The sequence below is a fragment of the Juglans regia genome, chromosome 8, assembly GCF_001411555.2.
Source record: "Juglans regia cultivar Chandler chromosome 8, Walnut 2.0, whole genome shotgun sequence".
Taxonomy (NCBI): domain Eukaryota; kingdom Viridiplantae; phylum Streptophyta; class Magnoliopsida; order Fagales; family Juglandaceae; genus Juglans; species Juglans regia.
Window position 1 is genome coordinate 23993792 of NC_049908.1, and position 23639 is coordinate 24017430.

At 31.7% G+C, this 23639-nt stretch overlaps 1 pseudogene; it reads right to left on the reverse strand.

Moving 5' to 3' along the window:
• Window positions 1–561: 561 nt before the first annotated feature.
• LOC109018538 lies at window positions 562–3693 on the reverse strand (annotated as a pseudogene).
• Between the last annotated feature and the right edge of the window lie 19946 nt (window positions 3694–23639).

Here is a 23639-nt window from a genome sequence, read left to right on the forward strand (position 1 = left end):
TGCAGACAACTCTGCAGTCTGCAACCCCCGGCTTGTTGCCCAAGTCAAAGATGCTAAAGCTGAAGGAAGAGTCGAAAAGGATTACCTGCAGAGGAGCTCCTGCAGGGATAGGGATAAGTATTAGGAGATGGAATATCTGCATTTTTAACAAAACAAACCTCTGGTTAGAAACTAAGTTGATCATAATCACAGCAGTGAGATGGCCTTTTTTTTTTTTTTTCCAATGGAAAGGAGTACACAAAATCAGAGACAGCAAGCCATATTTTGGTTGCTTCAATAAAATATCTTTGGCAAAGACAGTGCCCCAATTTGTTCATTTGATGCCAAATGACATAAATTGATTCCCAATGAAATCTATTAACTTCAATCCAAAATTCATAAACTCGTTAAATTAGAACATAACATGTAAATCCAATAAATTGCCACGTTTGCTCTCCAATGGTCACCAGTTCAAGTCCCCTTAAGGCTACTGGAAGTTTACCAGGTCGTTAACTTCAGAGCTCCATGAGATTAATCGAGGTGCGCGCAAGCTGGCCCAAACACCCACGGTTATTAAAAAAAAAAAAAAATCCAAGCCCAGGCTAGAGAAGTACTTTTTCTTACCTGTAATGTAACCATGTTGCATGTGCAGAGTCCAGGAATTTCACCTGCTCATTGCATGCCAAGAAATCCTGTTGCTCCTGGTTATTACTTCGTAGCTTGATATTTTAACCTTGTTGAATGACTTGTGCATTCAGCATATAACCAGAGTATCCTAACCCATACCATGATTAAAATCCCCATATATTCAAGGTAACAAGTTTAGGTCAAAAAGAAACCAGATGTCCATTTTGAGTTGAGTTCGATTAGACTGGTTGTGAAAGAAGAGTTTGGAAGATGAACCCAACTAAACTCATTTCAAACCAATCATTGATGGGACCCACTATTTTTTCAATTTCTCATAAAAAAGTTAACCCATCTCAACCTACTTAATACATTTCAATCTAAAAAATTAAACGCATCTCAACCTTAAAAAGTTAAACCCATCTCAATGGGACCCACAAAATACTACTTACAACTCAATTCAACTCATCTAAACATCCAAGAAGAAATGTATAAAGGTAAAAGATTTCACAAACTAAAGGGAATACCAATCAAGAGCCAGAAGCCAATCTCAGAACTTACTTCTGAACAGATGCAACATCCACACAGGATAGCCTCCTAATAACAGGGGACAACTATCAAATGATGCAATGGTCTTAAAGTTTAAGTATATTGAAAAACCCTCTTTCTGTCATCAACCAATAAGTCTACAAGCTCTAATGTTCTAAAGCAATATCAACCTAACACGATTCAGAAAATAAAAGGCGGGGACAAAAAGCCTGAAGAAGGAGAAGAACATTCAACCAAGACCATTGTATCTGTGCTATTGATATCATAGTGCAGGCATTACTAACTCGATGCCTGGAACAAGCTAAGGCTATGCAAACCCTCCAAATATATACAGATATATATATATATATATATATATCTGATGTTGGGCTTAATACAGCGTGAACTTCACTTGCAACCAAAAAATTTGGGTGTGTGGTCTATGTGGCATGTTTGAATTGGACTCTAGTATTTAGAGAAAAACGGAATAACCTGTGTCAAGTTTTTCTCATATAATATATATATATATATGTGTGTGTTGAAAACATTATTAAAAAAAGAAGGTAAAAATATTGGTGGTAAAAGATAATATTAAAAAAAATCATAAACTTGAGTTGAGATACACACAAACGAAACAACGAATATATAACAATGAAAAGAGTGGAGAAACTACTAAAAATAATGACATCTAAAAAAAATAGATAATGAGGGGACATATGCAGATTATGTTTAAATTTAATTCGGATACAGAAAGTCTAAAATTTGTTTGGTTAACAATATGCTTCTCATTCCATGCACCCTACTTAACACTTGTACATACTTTCTTTCATATAAGCTTCCGATGATTCTGGCTTGTGTAGTTGCTTAAAAAATGTTTAAATTTAACCAATTCCTTCTGAGAGAACATGCCATAATGCCTTCAACAATCAACAGACTTATACCAGAGATTCCTCACAAATCCCATGACTTATACCACAGATTCCTCACAAATCCCATTGCTTGTGTAGCTCGCTCATGTTTCAAAGATGCTTGGATACACGTCTCTAACCATTGCCGCTGCCGCAATTTCTAATGACCTATGATTGTATATCCATCTTAACAACACAATTGTATAGGCTCTAGATCAATGCCAGAACAAGACAACCTTGGAAAATAGGCAATGTCTTAGAATTGAATGGTGAAGTGTAGTGCTTAACTATTAACAATGCACACGATCTGAACATGGACCCAATGCGAGATCCAGAACATCTCATCACAACTAAATTGAGAGTCTGAAGTACCAATAAAAAAGTACCACAACGACATGAAATGATAATAACAAATAATTACCACACGAGAACTAATGATGATGCAAACATAATTACTAGATTCATATATCAACCAGCTAGATATTGAAGATGATTAATTCACACTTCAACATGCGAACTGCTCTATTAGATAAACTTATGCCGCAGTCAGTAATTGATAACAAAAACCCTAATTCTTATCAGACATCACATATCTGCTTGTTAGGCAGGCGAGAAAAATTGCTGATCAAACAGCAGATCACCATATTTAAAAAAAAAAAAAAAAAAAATCCTATGTATAACCCCCGAATTCAAAAAGTAACGACTAAGCGACTAAGGGTGAAAAGAGGGTAAAAGATAAAAGAGAATATGTACTTTTACACTCTTTTCTTCTTATTCAAGTGGCGTCAGGGCACTCTTTGGCAAGGTGCCCTTGCTTCCCACAGTTGAAACAGCCGCTTCTTCCTCCGGGACCGCCACTGCCACCGCTGAACCTCCCGGAAACGCCAATGTTGCGGCAATCCCTAGCCAGATGACCGAATTCCCCGCAAGTAAAGCATGGACCACCGCTACCGCCACCTCTACAGTCCCTGGCCAAGTGCCCGTACCCACCAGAGTTGTAACATGCGCCACCACCGCCACCGCCATTGTTTCCTTGAGGACAGTCCCTAGCCATGTGCCCAACGTCACCACAACTGAAACAACCGCCGCCTCCGCCTCCGATGTTCCCTTTATAACAATCCCTGGCCGGATGCCTAGGATCGCCAAAATTGTAACAACCAGTACCGCCGGCCCCACCGCCTCCGTTACGCCTATCTCCTCCACTGCCGATTCTCCAACCCCCGCCGCCGCGTCCGGACCTCACGTAATTGTCCTTCTTGTCGCCCTGCAGAGGAGATCCGTCAGGACCGGTGACGTTCACGGCCTTAGTCCTCTCTTCAACGCCGAGCTCGATCTGGAACTCGACACGCTCGCCCTCGGCCATCGGACTTGATAACAGACTGATGGACAAACAGATCTTCTCCTCCGTCGTCGGGCGTGATGAACCCAAAACCCTTGACGTCGTTGAACCAACGCACCACGCCGCTCGACTTCTCTTCCGCCATTGGGTCAAACTTCAACCCCAAACCAGTACGCATGAAATTCCGAATAGAAAAGTGAAGGAACAAAGATAAAATGAAGATAAGCGTACAGTCCTTGTATAATCATAATTCTCCAATGAGCGAGCTTTCTCGCCTCCGATCTTTCAAGACCGAGTCCTTGCTCCGGTAGATAATTTCGGTGTAGGGATACGACAATATCATTCAAAATTGAATATTTACATCAAATTCATGAGATAAAAAATTTATAAATAATAATAAAGAAATTTTTTATTTGCATGATTTGATTTGAGATATTTTACTGACTTTAAGGTAAAAAATTATAAAAATTGAATAAAAAAATTATAAAATTAAAATATTATTAGATTATAAATTTTTATTATCATTTTTATTTAGAGATTTAATAAAATTGATTTTTTTTGTTTAAAAATTTAAAAAAATTATAATAATTAGGTAATTATTAGATAAAAAATTAAAAAATTAAAAAATATTTATATTTAAATGGTATTTAAATATTGAGATGAGATGGATTGAGATCATCTATACTCTTAGGGCTCGTTTGTTTTTAGAGATGAAATGAGATTAAATGAGATTAAAATTAAAAAGTTGAATAAAATATTGTAAAAATATATTTTTTAATATTATTTTTGTTTTGAAATTTGAAAAAATTAAATTGTTTATTTTATTTTGTACTAGAAGTTAGAAAAGTTATAATGATTAGATGAGAGATGAAATATTTTCTAAAAACAAACGAGACCTTAATTATCTATTAGTTTTTTTGCTCACTAATCAAACACAGGTACGTTTGGTTTAGAAAAATTTTGAGAATATTTTAGAATAATTTTGTTTTTGTTTGAAGATAATTTTTATTAGATCTAGTTAAAAAGTACTTCTATTTGCAGTTCAGTATGGATAACACATAGTACACCTTGTATATCTTTTATATTTTGCATGATTTAATTTGCAATAGGATTTTTAAAAATTTGAATCTTAGAAAAAATAATTCAATCTTACCATATAGGTAATATAAATAATGTATTATATATACCGGCTAGCAAATTAAATGACTCATTATTATTAGGTCTTTGCAAAGAGAAATGCTTATTCGGGATCCAAATTTGTATCCCAAATGACATTTTTTTTTTTACTTAGTGATTAAGAAGGTATTTTTTAATGATGTTATGAATTTTTTTTATTTTTTTAAATGTTTATGATGATTAAAAAAATACATGGAAAAAAAAACGCACCCTTTGAGACCTAAATTCAAGATCCTTTTCGGTAGCCGTAACACTACTCCTTTGCAAAAGTAGATAGGAAAATTTAGATAATACTTTGTTTTTTTCAAATATGTTTTGTATTAAGATTTGTAAAATAGATAGAAAAAAGAAAAATGAGAGAAAAATATTGGCCTGGTTATGTTTATTTATTTTTATTTCTACAATGAGTTATATGTTATTATTATGTTATCAATGAAATTGGTCTGTTGCTATCAATGAATCTTGTTACTAACTAGGAATAAATAATTCATAGATATCATAACTGATAAGTTTTAATGCAAATAAAAGCACAAGCGAACTATCATAGTGGCGTTTTGGCTCACTTTGTCATTATCACTTTCCTTGATCAATATTAATGTTTAAAGTTTATGGTAAGTTATTTAATTGGATTCTAATTATCTAAAATTTTTATCTAAATTTTAGAGTTGAAATGTAAAATATATCTTATATATAATTATTTATTTAGCATTTAATGCTGACCAATAAATTATGCTTTTAAATAGGAAAAATCTTCTTGCAAACAAGTTTACGCACCAACCCGCACACCAATGCTGACATATAAGGCATCCGTTTAATAGAAATGTATGAATTAAAGACGAAAATAATTTTCGTAAGACAAAAGACTTTCTTTTTCTCTCAAAATTTTTTTCTTTTATTTTTCTTTTTAATAAAAAAACTACGTCGGCATGGTGCGCAGTTTGGTGTACAAAATCACTTGTACCTAGCAAGGCTCCTATAAATATTGTATAAGGCTTGAACTATGCGTCTACTCACACCTTAAATCCTAGAATTCATGTAACAACTTGAATCCTGATTAATCAACTGAAGCGAAAAACTATATACTAAGAGCCACATAGTTGTTCAAACTTCAAAATATAACAATTCTAATATATATATATTGAAAACAATTCCAATTTTATGATTTAATTTTTGTTATATATATTTAGGTATTGTTATGTCACTCAAATATATGAAAGTATGATTAACGCCTGGTTTGCTTTCAAGATTAAAATTCAAAATTTTGAAAATTTTGAAAACCTTTTATTTCATTATTATAATTTTTTTAAATTCTCACATAAAATAAAATAAACAACTCAATTTTTTCAAATTTTAAAATAAAAATAATATTAAAAAATATATTTTAATAATATTTTATTTAATTTTTTAATTTTAATGTCAATTCATCCCATCTTATCTCTGAAAACAAACTAATCCAACAATCATAATTTGCTTTTCCATTTTTCCAATGAAAATTTGTCATGGAAGCAAAAACAACTGCAACCTTGAACTCAATTACATTATTGCCTTTATTTGTAATCCATGGTTGAATATATTTTGGACTTAGTTTTCTTTGCGTTGAATTGGGCTTTATTTGGACTTACTTTATGTTGGGCTCGATTTATATTCAACTTACTTTATTGTGGGCTATGTTTTAAGACTTTTGATGTAATCGTTACTATTGTAATTATGCTAGGTTGCAAACGTGTCACCCTCTCATTGGAGTATGTAAACCCTATTTTTGCACCACATTGGATCTGGAGGGCCTCTCTAAGGATATTTATATGACATTAGTATTTATTATTTATGTATGAAATGGAATAATTATTAAGTTATTTTGTGTAATATGTATTTAATTAAATAGAATATTATGAAACATCTTTTAGAAAATTTAGTGACGTACGATATCTCATATATGTGATGAGCTATGAAGTGAGAATTTGGAGTAGCGCTACATGTACCACACATATCATGATATATGCAAGCACGTAATTCATCATAATATATGATTGTGGTTAATCCTAAATTTTATAGTTATTTATGTATTATATATGTCATGGATTTACGTTGCATAAGACACGTAAACTTTCATATAATCAAATGTAAAAGAAAATTAAGATTAACAAGATGACCATAGAAATGCATGATAGAAATGCATTCATAAGTGGATGTGCAAGACATGAACCTAAGCATATTCTACCAAACACTACAAGAAAAATAGTTTTTATCAACGTTAAAAATCACCGAAAATAACCTCTAAAATCGCCGGATTTGATTTTTACTGTGCCGCATGTTCGTCGCAATTGTCTGCTCAACTATAAGTTATATCATTACAAAAGAAACAACCAAGCAGCAGCAAAAAAATACAACCCAGTGCAACAATATTTTTAAAACCATTGGCCCATACTGGTACAACAACAAAAAAAAACCCAACCTAATGTAACAACATTTTATAAACTAGTGCAACAAAAAAAAACACAACCTAGTTCAACAACATTTTATAAACCATTGGCCCATACTAGTGCAAAAAAAAAAAAAACAACAACAACAACCACCACCTAGTGCAACAACATTTTAGAACCATTGTCCTATACTAGTGCAACAACAAATTTGAGAAACTAGGTTCGATGGGTGTGTATCCAATTTGATCTCCCCAATTTTGTATATTTTTGTTTCTTTTACAATGAGGATGTACATTTTCTGAAAAGGGATCCTTCAACTTCTCCTCACTTGTTGCCTAGAGAAGAAGTTGAAGCAGCTCCCTTCTCATCAAAGGAACTCCCACACCTTCTTGAATTCTTCTCTTTCTCCCGAGACTCTCCCCAGGCCAAAGCTATGGAAGATACACTTAGACAATGTGAGAATGAACTTGTTAAATGAAAGACCAAGTTCTGTGCCACCTTCGAGTTTTGACAACTTCCCACCTCACCAAGTCAACCACCTGTCTCCATAACTACACTTTCCTAAAAATCCCAGAGGAAATTCCTGCTCCCAAGATGGTATCATGTCACACCATGCCATACCCTTACGCAGTTTTCTATTGCTATAGCCAAGAAAGTGAGAACAAAGTGTTTATGACCTAACTTGAATCGACCCTAAACAAAAAATCCAAATTATTACCAAATAAATTGACCCTAAATCTGGAATGCATATGACCTAAATAAATCGACCAAGCCACCAACCCTAAATCCATATTGTATAATAAACAAAACAAATTTACAGTTGGTTCATTGCTTCGGTTTATCCCAAAGCACTCGATGGACTGTTTCTGAGCATAGGGCGCGGGGGAGAGAAGAGAGAAATAGAGAGCGGGAGAGGAGAAAAAGAAGAACCAGGAGGGGAGATGAAGAGCAGAACCAAAAGGGGAGAGGGAGAATCGGGGAAAGGAGAATTGAAAGGGGAGAGGGAGAATCGGGTAGAGAAGAGTGAAAGTAAAGTTGATTCAATAAGGTCATGTGGTTCATTGTAAGACAAATACATCTCATACATGTTGAAATCCTATTGGCCGGTGTGAATATGAGTATTGCACCCAATCGTTTCTGAGCTTTTCTCTTTGTTATAATATTAAGTTCAATGCTTGCATTCACCAATTCCGATTTGTATTTGGTATAAACCCTTTCCTCGTGTGTTTATATGTGACATATTGGCACCAAATGTAGGTTTTAATTTCTAAATTGGTTGTCATAAAATTCATCATTTTAAGAAATTATGAGAATTTCTTGCTTTAACTGTCTCACACAATTACCAAATAGAAAAATATTAACTTTTTACTACCGCAAGATTTAAAGAGACAAAAAGTCCAAACTTCCAAACTTCAACCAATGGCATGGGTTTATGAAAAAGAACTTATAATAGTCGAGGCACTCGGGATCAGTAATTAGATCATTTAAATGTTTTGTACTCGACTTACATGACTACATTGTGCACGTTATATATGGAATTAAACAATATAGTTGAGTAATATTTTTATTATCTTTTTTCAAAGAAAATCCACCTCTGCTATATAAGGGTTTTATTCAATAATTTTTCCTTATACGTGCGTATACTTGCCAATTATTCAGAAGAGAAATGAATTCGGGATCCAAAAAAAGTCTAGAATGGGATTTTTTTTTTTTTATCGAATGATTAAAAAAATATTTTTTAATGATATTATGAATTTTTTATTTTTTTAAAAATATTTATGATGATTAAAAAAATACATAAAAAAAAGAAAAAAAATTATCCTATTTAAAATATTTTTTAGATCTCAAATTCGAAACCAGTACTCTGTTCATAACTCATATGTCAATTACAACAGTACAATCTACACAATCCTACAGCCTCATAGGCTCCACTTACTCTGTCTTTAATATACTTTGTAAAAAGGAAAAATATTAAAATAACACATTATCTCTAAATTAAACACATTTAACAATGCAAATCACGTTATTAAAAAAACGAATATCGATAAATACATGTGATGTATATGGACTATGAAGGACCATTGTGCTATTGTATATATCTATATACAACATAAGTTTAGCATAAAGTGTATGTAGTGAATATTTGCCGCATAGAGCTGAAGGAGACATGAAGTTAATGATTTCCTTCATTTGGTCGTAACCATTTTATACTTGTTATTGTTGTTGTACCATAGAGTAAGTTTCTTATCTTCATCAATTCTCATTAATTTCTATTAGGGATAGAACATTTCTTTTAGGGTAAAGTTATTTTCACCGTTTCTAGTTTTGTTGGAAGTTACCACTATATATATATGAGTAATTCTACATACAACCGTGAAGTACATAACCGCCGCGTAATCGCTTTGAAAAAGAGTAGGGTCCACTATTAAAAAATTAATTCTTTTCATGTGGATCCTATGTTTTATTCATTTTTTTCAAAGCGATTACGCGGCGGTTACGCAATTCACGGTTGTAAGTATATTTTCTCTATATATATATATTTTTAATATATATATATTTTTAATTAAATAAATATTTTTAAATTATTTTTTTATTTTTTTTTATCTTTTTAACAAATATTTTACAATATTAAAAATATATATATATATATATATAAAATAAAAAATATAACATTTTATACTAACGGTAGCCTCCACGGGACTGGAAGCGGTGGCTTTTATGATGCTTATACGTGAGATATGCGAATGATTGTCTAGCGGCCTACGTCAGCTTTTTCTTTTAATGATGGTAATATTGCGTTATTGCTAAGGTTTGACCCTAAAATATATTTAGAAAAAAAATAATAAGTCCAATCTCATTAAATAGAACTTCTCTTTTTACCTCATTTTGATCTTACAAAGCTAAGAGAGTAGAGAACGATGGTGTAGCATAAATTTCAATTTTGTCTCCATCAATTCCCATTTCTATTAGGGATTGACCATATATTTTTTTCTAGAGTTAATTACATTTTATCCTTTTAAATTTTTACTCAATTCATAATATACATCTGAAACTAATAATTACATTAAAGTAAACCCTCGAACCTTCAAAACTTCTCAATCTCCCTTCTGTCTACTAGCAGCGTCAAATTTAACGAAAATTCATTGTAAAGATATCATTTTCATCTAATTTATTATTATTAACCATATAAAATATAAAATAATATATATTATCAATTAATGATAAATCATTAATCATTAACCATTTATAAAATTATTTTATACCTAAATTGTAAGCAAGTAAGAATAATCTATGCACACAATGAAATAATTTGATATTCATTAACCAAATATAAATTAATAAAAAAATTATTTAATGATTTATGATTTATTATTAATTGATAGCATATGTTATTTTATATTTTATATGGTCAATGATAATAAATTAGATGAAAATTACATCTTTACAGTGAATGTTAGCACATGAGCAGCACGTGCAATGAATTTCTATTAAATTTAATGCTGCTGGTAGACGGAATGGGAGGATTGGAAAGTTTTGAAAGTTCGAGGGTCCACTTTAATACAATTATTAGTTTCGAAAACACATTGTGAATTGAGTGAAAGTTCGAGGAGGTAAAGTATAATTAACCATTTTTTCTATGATGCTGCTATGTGAGATATGTTGATGATTGTCTAGTATCTAACATGATTTTATATTTTAGTTTGTGTTGTATGTAGGTAGTTTTGTGATTTAAGCCTCAAATATATTTCGAAGTTGTTTTATTCTATTTCATTTAACAAAACTCCTCTCTTTAACTCATTTTGTTCCTGCAAATTTGAGAAAGTGAACCAATATAGATAGTGTTATTGTTGTAGTATAGACCTTAATTCTTATATCCATCAATTCTCATTTTTATTATGGGCAAACTCTTTCTTTTACCATCATAGAATAAACGCTTCTCTTCATATTGTTTATAGTTAAAACGCGAGGATAATAATTTGGTGCCTCTGCCAATTGTAATATCTTTCAATTTGTGAGATATTTTGAAGATTGTCTAGTGCCTAAACCGATTTTATATATAAATATAATATAATAGGTCATTAATAATATTAGGGTTGTAAAAAAATCGAGAAATCGATGAACCGAACCGGTACATATATTATATATATTATTTTTAATTTTTCATATGATTTTATATATTATATGTTAAATTGTTAATTAATATAACGTGGAATTTTAAAATTTTATGATTCATGTCTATTTATCTTATAACATAAGATGATTATAACATTAATACAACATAAAATGAGTGATATAGGTTAATCACTTACTAAAATTTTGTTGGAGTCTGATTTTGTTTATTTGAAAAATTAGAAAAACCAGAAGTTCTGATTTCTAGTCGAGTGAATCGGTTATTGGTTCTTAAATTTCTTATAAAAATGTTTAAAACTAAATCAATTCGGACTGATTACACCCCTAATTAATATAATAGAGAAAAAGGATTACAGATCAAATCGCATGAAAGTGATTTGGGAGCAACTATTGATTTCAAAATCCCCTTAGCTTTTCATTGTCAACTTCAATCTATTCCAATATCTCCAAAATTGCAATCTTAAAGCCATATATTCCATACAAGTGGCTAGATATTTGCATACCCTAAGTAAATATCTTGACAAAGATACGTAGGCCAAGGCCTCCCAAAAATGTGATTAAAAAACTTCTTTAGACAGAAAGTAATCAACTTTATGTTACGTGGGTATTGGCATAACCACAATGTCTTAACAATAAAAGGTAACCACCATGACATGTGGGCACCAACCTTTGAACGTGGGGGTGTCTGAATATAGAATGGGATGAACAATTTGGCTCAATTTTTACATACAGCTTAAAAAAAAAAGTGTAAAATTTTAAAAATAAGTAGCAAGAAAGACATTAGTGCTGATTTGGTTACACGGTTCAGATGAGATTATATGAAATATTTTATTAAAAGTTGAATAAAATATTATTATAATATAAAATTTTAATATTATTTTTATTTTTAGATTTAAAAAAAGTTAAATTATTTATTATATTTTATGTAAAAATTCAAAAAAATTATAATAATTATATGAGATGAAATAATTTAATTTTATATAACCAAACCCTTACTGATTATATTTTCTCGCACCGAGATTAGTGTCTTTAGATTTTATGCGCTGCACTCTTTTCTACCAGAAGGAACTCACTGTTTAATATTTTATTCTTTTCAATGTGAATCAATCATAAATAAGAATACAAAGAAATTCTAATTATAAATTTTTTTTTTCTATATTTTATTAGTTGACAACACTTTTTTTTATGGATTTTGTTTGTATTCTCAAAAGTTATAACTTTTGAATTGATATTTCTTGTCTATATTTAATATTATTTATCAATGGTTATATAATTTTATTTTAAATATGTTAATGTCTTTAGCTAATTCAATTATTTTTGTTGCTTATTTAATTAACCTATGCCAAATAGAACATCCAAAACATCTATTTCATTGTAATTATTGATTGGTATTTCATTATCTATTTCTTGTTAATGGGTTGTTTTTATTTATTTTACTTTGAGGAATTTAGGCTTAAAGGTATGGGCAAACAAAAAACTATTAAATCATTTTTCTAAGAAAAAAGATGTAGATACTTCACAAGTTGCACCTGCTTTTACTATCAATGTTTGACACTTCAAGTCCTATACAACTTTCTCCAAAAATAACCATAGTTCAACCTGAATAAATTAATATTTCTAGATCAGTATATGATAGGAATCAAGGTGAGACTAGTTTTAAATATCCTTCGCAAGTTCTAGATGAGTCAATTACAAGATCAAGAGTCAATAAGATCAAGAAAGCAATATAAGGATTGGTGCAATCTACTTGGGTTGAAGCTAACAAGAGCCCAACACTCAAAATGGACTTGAAAGAATGAGAACCAATTTTGATCCACTTGATACAAGTTGTGGAAGACATGACTTAGACTTATTGTTTGTGCCTATTGTTTTTGAAGGCTTTCAGTTTAATTAAATCATTTAAATGATTTATTTTATTAGTTAAAGGAATTAATCTAGAATAATCAGGCTTGAGGATGTTTGGCCCACATAGGTTTTATTTTGTTGAACTAGGATTTCAAGAGTTACTGTAGGCGCATTACTATAGCCGCGACACTATTCATCTAGAGGCATTTTGGGTAAATGGGGCCTTGTTTTGGCCTAAGGTTAATTGGGATTTAGTTATTTAAATACCTTGTAGCCGTCCAACACAAACTCTTTAGAAAATATTGAATTTTTATTGTGAGTTGAGTTTACTCTTGTTTTTTATTGAACTTTTAAACTTATCAAAAGTAAATCACAACTTTTGTGACATTCCTCATTGTAATCTGGGTTCTTGAGACAGGTTATTCAACGGGTATAGATTTTAATATAATCTAGGTTCTTGTAACGAGTTCTCAACGGGTTTAGATTCTCTATTTATTGACTTGATTTTTAGTTTTCTTGGGTGAGTTTTCAAATTAATTATAGGTTCAAGGGATTCCATTCCCACGGGTTCATATCATTTGGTATTCAGAGCTCGATTTCCAATCAGGTCTGATTCTATCTTTAAATTGTTACATTACTTATCAAAAAAAAAAAAAAAAGTGCAGAAATTTCCTTCATCCTAAGGCTGCCGAATTTCTCATTGTTTTCTAGGGTTTCCTTATTTTTTGATTAGGGTTACCTTGTTCTTTGATTAGGGTTTCAAAAAGAAAGTGCAAAAGTTTCCTTCATCCTAGGGCTGCCAAATTTCTCATTGTTTTCTAGGGTTTCCTTATTCTTTTATTACGGTTACCTTGTTCTTTGATTAGGGTTGCAAAAAAAAAAAAGAGAGAGAGAGAGAGAAAGGGGCTGCCGTATATCACTTATTCTAGGATTTTGAGTTATTGTTAGGATTTTTTCAATTGCTTATTCTTTTGATTGTGATCAAATTAATTTGTGGAAAAAAAAAGAAAAAAAATAGTAAAAAAAAAATAGAAATATGAATTTCTTTTTCCTTGAGCCTTATCATCAAAGGGGTTGCATACTACATTATAGTTTGTATCTTGTTTCATTCGTATAATTTCCTTGATTCTCGTATCATTGTATTCCTTTTATATTTCTCTTGTTCTTGTTTCTTAGACCTAATTACTAGTTGGGATAAAATAAGGTTTCATTGTCTTGATTGAGTTCAATTAGTTCTTAAAGAACTTCAGTGGAAAAACTCATTAACCATATAATCTCCCTTCTGTCTACTAGCAGCGTCAAATTTAACGAAAATTCATTGTAAAGATATCATTTTCATCTAATTTATTATTATTAACCATATAAAATATAAAATAATATATATTATCAATTAATGATAAATCATTAATCATTAACCATTTATAAAATTATTTTATACCTAAATTGTAAGCAAGTAAGAATAATCTATGCACACAATGAAATAATTTGATATTCATTAACCAAATATAAATTAATAAAAAAATTATTTAATGATTTATGATTTATTATTAATTGATAGCATATGTTATTTTATATTTTATATGGTCAATGATAATAAATTAGATGAAAATTACATCTTTACAGTGAATGTTAGCACATGAGCAGCACGTGCCATGAATTTCTATTAAATTTAATGCTGCTGGTAGACGGAATGGGAGGATTGGAAAGTTTTGAAAGTTCGAGGGTCCACTTTAATGCAATTATTAGTTTCGAAAACACATTGTGAATTGAGTGAAAGTTCGAGGAGGTAAAGTATAATTAACCATTTTTTCTATGATGCTGCTATGTGAGATATGTTGATGATTGTCTAGTATCTAACATGATTTTATATTTTAGTTTGTGTTGTATGTAGGTAGTTTTGTGATTTAAGCCTCAAATATATTTCGAAGTTGTTTTATTCTATTTCATTTAACAAAACTCCTCTCTTTAACTCATTTTGTTCCTGCAAATTTGAGAAAGTGAACCAATATAGATAGTGTTATTGTTGTAGTATAGACCTTAATTCTTATATCCATCAATTCTCATTTTTATTATGGGCAAACTCTTTCTTTTACCATCATAGAATAAACGCTTCTCTTCATATTGTTTATAGTTAAAACGCGAGGATAATAATTTGTTGCCTCTGCCAATTGTAATATCTTTCAATTTGTGAGATATTTTGAAGCTTGTCTAGTGCCTAAACCGATTTTATATATAAATATAATATAATAGGTCATTAATAATATTAGGGTTGTAAAAAAATCGAGAAATCGATGAACCGAACCGGTACATATATTATATATATTATTTTTAATTTTTCATATGATTTTATATATTATATGTTAAATTGTTAATTAATATAACGTGGAATTTTAAAATTTTATGATTCATGTCTATTTATCTTATAACATAAGATGATTATAACATTAATACAACATAAAATGAGTGATATAGGTTAATCACTTACTAAAATTTTGTTGGAGTCTGATTTTGTTTATTTGAAAAATTAGAAAAACCAGAAGTTCTGATTTCTAGTCGAGTGAATCGGTTATTGGTTCTTAAATTTCTTATAAAAATGTTTAAAACTAAATCAATTCGGACTGATTACACCCCTAATTAATATAATAGAGAAAAAGGATTACAGATCAAATCGCATGAAAGTGATTTGGGAGCAACTATTGATTTCAAAATCCCCTTAGCTTTTCATTGTCAACTTCAATCTATTCCAATATCTCCAAAATTGCAATCTTAAAGCCATATATTCCATACAAGTGGCTAGATATTTGCATACCCTAAGTAAATATCTTGACAAAGATACGTAGGCCAAGGCCTCCCAAAAATGTGATTAAAAAACTTCTTTAGACAGAAAGTAATCAACTTTATGTTACGTGGGTATTGGTATAACCACAATGTCTTAACAATAAAAGGTAACCACCATGACATGTGGGCACCACCCTTTGAACGTGGGGGTGTCTGAATATAGAATGGGATGTACAATTGGGTCCAACTTTTACATACAGCTTCAAAAAAAAGTGTAAAATTTTAAAAATAAGTAGCAAGAAAGATATTAGTACTGATTTGGTTACGCGGTTAAGATGAGATGAGATGATATGAAATATTTTATTAAAAGTTGAATAAAATATTATTATAATATAAATTTTTAATATTATTTTTATTTAAAAATTTTAAAAAAATAAATTATTTATTATATTTTATATAAAAATTTTAAAAAAATTATAGTAATTATTTTAAAATAAAATAATTTGATTCTACGTAACCAACCCAAACCCTTACCGTTTATATTTTCTTGCACCGAGATTAGTGTCTTTAGATTTTATGCGCCGCACTCTTTTCTACTAGAAGGAACTCACTGTTTAATATTTTATTCTTTTCAATTGTGAATCAATCATAAATAAGAATACAAATAAATTCTAATTATAAATATTCTTTTTTTTTTCTATATTTTATTAGTTGACAACACTATTTTTATGAATTTTGTTTGTATTCTCAAAAGTTATTACTATTGAATTGATATTTCTTGTCTATATTTAATATTATTTATCAATGGTTATATAATTTTATTTTAAATATGTTAATGTCTTTACCTAATTCAATTATTTTTGTTGCTCATTTAATTAACCTATGCCAAATAGAACATCCAAAACGTCTATTTCATTGTAATTATTGATTGGTATTTCATTATCTATTTCTTGTTAATGGGTTGTTTTTATTTATTTTACTTTGAGGAATTTAGGCTTAAAGGTATGGGCAAACAAAAAACTATTAAATCATTTTTCTAAGAAAAAAGATGTAGATACTTCACAAGTTGCACCTGCTTTTACTATCAATGTTTGACACTTCAACTTCATGCAACTTTCTCCAAAAATAACCATAGTTCGGCAGGAAGAAATAGATATTTCTAGATCAGTATATGATGGGAATCAAAGTGGATCTAGTCTTAAAGATCCTTTGCAAGTTTCAGATGGACTAATTACAAGATCAAGAACGAAGAAGATCAAAGAAACAATGCAAAGATTGGTGCAATCCACTTAGGATGAAGCCAGCAAAAGCCCAACACTCAAGATGAGTTTGAAAGAAGGAGAATCAGTTTTGATCCACTTGATACAAGCTATGGAAGACATGACTTAGACTTATTATTTGGGTCTATTGTTATTGAAGGCTTTCAATTTGTTTAAATCATTTAAAGGATTTATTTTATTAATTATAAGAATTAGTCTAGAATAATCAGACTTGAGGATGTTTGGCTCACATATATTTTATTTTGTTGAACTAGGGTTTCAAGAGTTACTATACTTTCTATAAAAAAAATAAAAAATAAAAAAAGTTACTATAGCCGCAGCACTATTAATCCATGGGCATTTTGGATAAAAGTAGCTTTGTTTAGCCTAGGGTTAATTGGGGTTTAGGTATTTAAATACCTTGTAGTCGTTCAATACAAGCTCTTTACACAATATTGAACTTTCATTGTGAGTTGAGTTTACTGCTCTTGTTCTTAATTGAACTTTTAAACTTATCAAAGGTAACTCACAACTTTTGTAGTGTTTCTCCTTTTAATCTGGGTTCTTGAGATAGGTTATTCAACGGGATTAGATTTTAATATAATCTAGGTTCTTAAAACGAGTTCTCCATGGGTCTAGATTCTCCATCTATTGACTTGATTTTCTTCTTTCTTGGGTGATTTTTCAAATTGATTGTGGGTTCAAGGGATTCCACTCTCATGGGTTCATATAATTTGGTATTTAGAGTTCGGTTTCCAATCAGGTCTTCTATTTTTTAATTCTTGCATTACTTATAAAAAAAAAAAAAGAAAGTGCAGAAATTTCCTTCATCCTAGGGCTGCCGAATTTCTCATTGTTTTCTAGGGTTTCCTTGTTCTTTGATTAGCGTTACCTTATTCTTTGATTAGGGTTGCAAAAAAAAAAAAGTGCAGAAGTTTCCTTCATCCTAAGGTTGTTGAATTTCTCATTGTTTTCTAGGGTTTTCTTATTCTTTGATTATGGTTACCTTATTCTTTGATTAGGGTTGAAAAAACGAAAACTAAAAAAAAAAAAGATATGTCGTATATATCACTTATTCTAGGGTTTTGAGTTATTGTTAGGATTTTGTCAATTGCTTATTCTTTTGATTGTGACCAAATCAGTTGGTGAAAAGAAAAAAAATCGTCAAAAAAAAAAATATTGAAATCATAATTTTTTTTTTCTTGAGCCTTATCATCAAAGGGGCTGCGTACTTCATTATAGTTGGTATCTTATTTCATTCGTATAATTTTCTTGATTCTTGTGTCATTGTATTTCTTCCGTGTTTCTCTTGTTCTTATTTCTTAGACCTAATTACTAGTTGGGATAAAACAAGATTGCATTGTCTTGATTGAGTTCAATTAGTTCTTAAAGAACTTGAGTGGGAATACTCTTGAGGTAAAAGATAAGAGAGTATGAGACTATTATCTTGAAAAAAGTCACTTAAGAGTAAAACACGAGTGGAGTATCATTATTCTAGTGTAAACACGTAAGAGAGTGTGTGAGGTTTTCCACTAACATTCTTTTCGTGCAGCATATTACGATGTCTCATAGGAGTGACTCATCACCAAAGGGAAAGGCAGATAATTCATCCTTTATATTGCAAGTCATGCAACAATAGTTTGAACGGTATAACTTTATGTTGGGTGAAGTGAGAGATATGATGGATCACCAAGAAGCAGCAATTAGAAATTTGCAAACTGAGAGAGACAGGAGGCGACCTCAGCCTAGGGTTGAAAATGAGTATGAGAATAAAGAAGATGGTGAGGATAGGAAGACCTAACATCTGAAATTGGGTCAGGTAGACACTCAGGCGTGAAAGAGGACTTGAGGGGAACCTAGGGGGTCGGGATGGTGTAGATAGAGATCTTAGGAGCATCAAAATGAAAATATAATCTTTCCAAGGTAGAACTGACCCTGAGGTTTATCTAGAGTGGGAAAAAAAATAGAGTTTGTGTTTGATTGTCATAATTACTTTGAGGAGAAGAAAGTGAAGTTAGCGGTGATTGAGTCCACTGATTATGCTATTATTTAGTGGGATCAGTCAGTGACCAATATGAGGAGAAATTATGAGAGGTCTGTAGGGACATGGGGAGGTTCATATCAGTACATGATCTTGGTTTACATCCTCCAATATGAGATTATCATATAAATCACCGTAATGAAAAAAAGCAAGCATATATCAAATCTAACCCATATCAATTTCATATGAAAAAAATATTCATATTCTAAAAAAGCTGACCATCCTCGTCGATTTCAATTTCACCAACAAAAGACATTGGTTTTGTCTTCTATGTTATCTTTTTAATAAGAAAACAACTGGATGCCACGGTTCAAATGTGTTTTCGGTAGATGGTTTTCGCAATTGGAAAAAAGTTAACATTGAAAAATTTTGCATTTTTGTGTCATGTGAGTGAAGACTTCAATTCATCATATAATATTGCTATCGAAGGTTGTGAAGATTTGATAAACTAATCGCAACATATTGACAAAGTGATCTATCGACAAACAATACAACAAATTTTGAAGAATCAATTTCGGCTTAAAGTTTCAATAGATGCTATTCGATAGCTCACTTTTCAAACATGTGATTTTAAGGAATGCTTGGAAAATGAGATGACATGAGAATTTTGTGAATATTACTAAGATGGTTTGTGAATAGTAGTAAGATAGTTTGAGTTAAGTATTTATTGAGTTTTGAGTTAAGTATTAAGCTTTCATCCCCTTAGAGATCTGGATGAAAGCTTAAATTCCAAAAATCGAGGTAATTTTATTGAAATGTCGAAACATTTAACCTCATATAATAAATATCTTGATGAAGTTGTCTTGAAAAATGCCCCACAAATGCTAAATATATCTCATCAAAATTTAGAAAGAGATATTGTCTACTTTTGCAAGAAAGGTTTGAAATGTAATGGTTGGTGATATTCGAGATACAAAATTTGTATTATTATTGATGAAGCTTGTGATGACTAAAAAAAAAAACTATTGTTTTAAAATTTGTTGATAGAGAAGGATTTATTCGAGAAGGGTTGATTAACTTGTGCATGTTAAGGACGATGTGATTTTGGTCTCAAGTACAAGAACTTATTCAAAAATTGAGAGACAATGGTTGGGATACATTATTTGAAAGTGTGTTGTTATTTCGGTCACGAAATTGAGATTCCTAATATAAATGCTCGTTTCACTATTGGTCACAATCATCGTAATCTACAAGAAATGACATTTAAGTATCATTATAGAGTGGAAATATCCATTGCCACTATAGACTCTTAATTGCAAGAGTTAAATAGTAGATTTAGTGAAAAGACAATGAAGATTGCGTGGCAACAAGGCAGAGTTTGTGTTTGAGCTGTTCTAAATCAACTTTAATCTGGGGCTTGGTGAATACATCTGCAATCTGAGAAGAGGTTGACACATGAAGAGTAACCAACAACCCAAGAGAAACTCGTTCCCTGATATAGTTATAGTCTAGTTCAATGTGTTTGCTGCAAGCATGAAACACAGGATTGACAGTCATGAACAAGGAACTTAGATTATCAAAAAATAAAAGTGGCGGTGTCAGTAAGGGAACATGAAGATCAAGAAGAATAAAGGTGACCCATTTGAGCTCCACAGTAGTTTCTGCCATTGTCCTTTATTAAGCTTTAGAGCTTGAGCATGAGACAATGGGTTTTTTTTTTTGCACTCCAAGAAATAATGTTACTGCCAAGATAGGTGCCAAAACCAGTTGTTTGTGGAAATCCAGCCCAATCAACATATGAGAAGGCATACAAATCCAGTGTGCTGAAATTTTGGACATGAAAGTCATGATTGATAATCCCTTTAACATAGCGTAAAATCCTTCGTACCATGGTGAAATGATCTTGTGTTGGGCATGCGTAAACTATGAGACATAATTAACATTAAAAGAAATGTCAGGTCGCGTTAGTGTTAAATATTGTAATGCACCAACTAAAGAATAATAACAATGAGGATCATGATATGCAGTAGAGTCCTAGACTGTCTTGAATTCCAGAGTCATTGGAGTAGGGATTGGTTTGAATTCATCCATCAAGGCACGTTCCAATAGATCAATGGCATATTTGGACTGGTGTAGAATAATACCATCTGAAACATGAGAGACTTCAATTGGAGTTGGAAAATGCCTCAAATTCAGCTGGGAGAGTTGGAGTTTCAGTTACCAAATCTGGTGTGGGAGTCAGGTCTGAATTTTCTACTTTAGATAAAAAATTAGATAAAATAATTGATTTGCTTAATGGAGCATTTGGAGTTGGAATCTCTTGTTGTTGATTGGCTGATGTGGAATGTAGTGAACTTGGAGAAGAACTCTGTGAACCTCACTCTTAAAACGTGGTCACCCTAAGTTCTAGCTGTGGTTGGTGATTCTAGACCGATGATTTAAATGGAAGGACTCCCTCATCAAATACTACATGGCATGAAATGAAATATCATCGTGTAGGTGGATTGTAATATCGGTATCCCTTATGGCGATCACTATATCCCAAAAATACATAAGGGAGTGATTTAGTATCAAACTTGCTTGTTTTTTTATCCCCCACATATGGATAACATCTTGAACCCAGCACATGTAATGATCCATAATCTGGTTTTTTGTAGTAAAGCATATAGTATGGTGACTCTCATTGAAGTGTAACAATGGGAAGCTTGTTAATTAAAAACACAGTTGTAGTGAATGCTTCGACCTAAAAACACTTAGGAATATTGGCATGGATCATCACAGTAAGCCCCAATTCTCTAATATTTCGGTGCCTCCTCTCAACAGCCCCATTCTACTCAGGTGTATAAGGACATGACACTTGATGTATTATACCAGAATTTTGCAAATGGGTGAGAAAAGCATGATTTATAAATTCTCCCCCTCCCTCTGTTTGCACCACTTTAATAAGTTTGCCATACTGCCGTGACACATATTTCTCAAACAACAAATATTGAGCAAAAAGTTCAGACTTTAGCTTTAAGGGAATGAGCCAAATAAAATTTTTAAAGTCATCCACAATAGCAACATAATAACAAAAATGATTAACAGAGGAAACAGGATCAAGTCCCCATAAATCAATGTGAAGCTTATCAAAAGGTTCAAAAGTAGTAGAAGATGAAACTGAGAAAGGGAGTTTAGACATCTTCCCTAATTGACAAATTTCACAAATGATAGTGTCTAACTTATTGGATAAAACTTTAATTAGGCCAGTACTTCGGAGATTGGATACAACAGCTGCTTGAGAATGCTCGAGCCTTTGATGCCACAATTCCTCTATCATTGCTCGAAATCTGGTGGAGAAGAAGGCAGTTGGTGAAACACGAATGGTATAGAGATTACCTTGCTTGATGCCTTTCATTAGAACCCTTTGTGTCACCCAGTCCTTTATCACAAAATCTTCATCAGAAAAATCACAGTTTACTGGATAATCAGTAGTTAATTGACCAACGGATAAAAGATTTCTCTCTAAATCCGGAACTAAAAGGACATCAGGTAAAACCATTTTTCAAGAACCAGAACCAATGGTTGCATCACCAATATGTGTAATGTGTAAAAAATCACCATTACCTATTAGAACATGATCAGATCCAACATAAGGACGTAAGTTGTGCAAAATACCTTCTTGAGAGGTCATGTGGGCAGAAGCTCCTGTATCCGAAGACCATTTTTCATTATTGGCCTTTGAATCAAGGTTGAGAACTACAAATGCCTTTGGTAGATTGTCAGGCTGAATTGAGTGATTAAACCTTTGCCAACAACGAATTGCAGTATGCCCACGTTTGTCACAAATTTGACACAGAAGATCACGGTTGTATCCACGAGGATTGTTAGTAGGCACAGCAGCAGAACCCTGAGTATTTGGCTTCACAATAGCTTAATTAGCAGGAGAAAACCCTTTACCTTTTGATGGAATACCACCTAATTGCCGAGGCCCCCTATTGTTGATTTTTGAATTGTTTCTTTGACCATAAAATGCAATATAAGCTGCTGATTCAGGAGAGTGCAAGTTGATACGTGTCTTATAGCTTTGCAATAAGGAACAACTTCAACATAGCTCGGTATGGGAGGTTTGAGCTTTGAAGTTGTGAAAGGCTCATACCACACACCTAAGCCATTGAGCAGAGAGAACACCTTGATTTTATTAGCAATAGGGTAACCAATGGTAGACAAGCTAACACAAACCCTTGAATTTGCGGAGACAATCATTCAAGGACATGTCAGGATCTTTCTTCATATAGGTAAGTTGTTGTGTGAGTTGAAATTGGAGCTCTTGAGAAGCTTGAGCATAAGCTTTCTTGAGAGCATTCCATGCTTGTGCCGAGGTATCCAACCCAATGACAATTCTAAGAGTTTCTTTAGATAAAGTCCTAATGATCTAGCCTCTAAGTAAGCAATCGGTTGTTTTCCATTTCTGGAACTCTGGGTTAGGCACGGGTTGAGAAGTTGAACCCTCTGAAACTGGAAGTACAGCAGTAGTGGCAATAGCACCATCCACAAGATAGGCAACAATCTATTGACTCTCGGCTAAAGCAAGAACTTGCTCGCGCCAGAGAGGATAAATCTCATACTTGAGTCTCAATGTGACAAAGTTGCCAACATTTAACGAAGCGGAATACATGTTTGCAGGTTAAA